This window comes from Poecilia formosa, unplaced genomic scaffold (assembly GCF_000485575.1).
Source record: "Poecilia formosa unplaced genomic scaffold, Poecilia_formosa-5.1.2 Scaffold34, whole genome shotgun sequence".
Classification (NCBI taxonomy): domain Eukaryota; kingdom Metazoa; phylum Chordata; class Actinopteri; order Cyprinodontiformes; family Poeciliidae; genus Poecilia; species Poecilia formosa.
The window spans coordinates 916,500-919,182 of record NW_006799973.1 but is presented as its reverse complement, the minus strand read 5'-3'; positions in this window follow the sequence as shown (position 1 = coordinate 919,182).

Genomic DNA, 2,683 nt, shown 5'->3' with positions numbered 1-2,683 from the left:
ATTAATTGATTTCAGTTGCCTCTGAGACTAAATCTTTGCGTAAAGTCTATAATGTCTGCCCATGTGATTTGTTTTTATTATTTCTTTGCCATTGACTCATTATAAGCCTCTACAGAACTGGATGAGGGAAGTCAACCTTTTGTCTGGGGTGTGTTTTAGCAGGGATGCACTCCTGATTTGTACCGTCAATGTGGCGTGTTGAGGGTGGCCAATATGCTGAAGTGGCCCTCGGTGAAATTGAGTTTGACACCCCTGGTTTAAAAAAAAGGAGACAAATGGTCTTAGATCGTGACTTGCAGGAAGTTTTAAAAAGGGTCAGAGATAGCTTCTGGTTGGATGAGCAAAGGTACGCCTTATTTGAATAAATTAAAGACAAGAATACGCCTTTACTATAAAACTTTCTACACAGGAGTAACAAATCAGATTTGCTCTCGCAATTCTCCAAAGACGTCTTTGCTTTCCTTTCTTTCTTTCTTTCTTTCTTCTTTTCCATTTGTCTCAGGTAAATGAATGTATGTCTCTGTTGTTCTGCAGTTTCTGTTGTAATTTTATACGTCGTCTTCTATTGGATTACACTCTGTAATTCTGTGACGTCAACACTCATTGTTGTTTTCTGTGTGGCTACACGCGGTCCGCCGGAAGAACCTGGGATCGAAGATCGAGCCAGAGAGTTTTCTTAAGAAATATTATAACCTAAAATTTTCTTCAACAGAACAAAACATTGTAAAGAAGGGAGACTGAAGCATCCAGAATGTAACAGGGAAATGAAGCATAAAACTGATGACATGTAGTCTTATTTCATTTCACCTTAAAGCTACAGAGTTTTCAAGCACCCGTGGCATTCATTGGATGAAATTTAATGAAACACTAGACTGGAACTCAGCATTGACAGATTCCTAATCTTAAATAACTTAGACTGGTATATGATTCACTTTGCAGGGTTTGGATGTCAACAAACCGCATTGAGATAGATTCAAAGAATACAAATGGCACAAGGCTGATGAAATAAATCCAGACTCCTACCGCTGGATGAACAGTGGAGCTGTGGCCTAACCAAGTTCTACTCATAGAAGCACTGGCAATCGGACAAAAGATAAAATACTCTCTCTGCTCTGACTCACTGTGCTTTCCTCTCACTAGAGTTTCTTCCAATCATAAATATAGACCCTTATCTATTCAGAAAACGCAACTCTTCGTTGCTGTTGCAATGGCCTGTTTTTTTTTTTTGTTTTTTTTTAAATAACACCGATGGTGTTACTCAGCTGTTCAGGCAGACTGGCACCGTTTGCAGCCTATGCAGATATAATTAAACACTGTTTGGTTAAGAAAAATGGCAACAAGCTTAACAACTGCATCATGCAAAAGGACAAAGATGATTGGTTGGCTCTGTGTAATCATTTTTAGTTAATTTGTTTTATGTGGCTAGAAAAGAGTCTGGCAGGAATAGTCATTAGCCTCACTCTACTATGAAGACTTTATTCCTCTTTCTAAAAGGTCACTGACATAACTTCACCTATGTACCGTCCTGTTGTAATGAATTACGTAAAAATGGCCAATTTAATCAACATTTATGATATATTCACACATTATTGTTTAGCCAACAGTGTAACAAATTACTATATTATGGGAGTGTTCTAAAAAATGTTTCTAAACAGATAAATTGTAGTTTGAAACCACATTTTAAACTGTAAAATTAAATGTGTTCTTCACGAGCAAAATAAACAGCCAAAATATTTTTGGGGGGATTTCCCTGAAATCAGTCCCATTTATATATGACAAAATAATTGGCTACATGCTGTAGTATAACATGATACTACTATGATATTGCTTTTCAATTGTTAATTTATAACATTATATTTTTAGCTTTATTGCTTTCAACTTCACATATCCCAAAATAAGAGAATCTAACTTATCTTACCTAACTTTTAACTTATTCAAAACCCAAGAAACTAAAACCAGACTGAGTTGAGGTGAAATCTTATTTGAATTAGCTTTTGAAAGATCCAAATGCAGGCAACCAGGAGTGGGGAGACAGGCAGGTGGTGGTACCAAAAACACAAAACTTTAATAATTAATCTGAGGCACTGAAGGTCCAAAGGCAAAATCAAAGGAATGCTGGGAACACGGAGTCTGTAGCAGAGAGGATCTGAGGACTGGCTGAGAAAGAGTAGTGAGAGGTGAAGGGAAACAGGTGAGCTGATTGAGAATATTCAGCAGGAGGGAAACTGGGGAAAACAGAACAAGAGACAGTAGGAAACAAGGAGAAGCTGAGGTTAAAAAAAAAAGGAAAATCAGAAATCGAAATAAAAACATGAACAGATGTAACATTCAGACATTTTATACCTTTCCAGTTTTGAACGTTTTCTACACAACTTTATTTGATATGATATTGAATTTGCTGTTGTGCAGAACTTTTTTTTTAATAGCATTAGTTTTCACCCCCAATTTAGATAATCTGGACTTGTCTTGATAGCTGATACCTTTCAAGTCATTTTTATAAGCTACTGTTAAAGTTAATGCATTTTTTTCTTGACTTCAATACAAAAATAAAAAATAAGAATAGACTAAAAGTCAGTAGCCACTTCTAGTTCTTTAGCATGATCATGGAGTCATAAACTGTCATATTTTATAGGATAGAACTACAATCTCATGAATCATACATTTGTATTTCTTTTATTTTAAT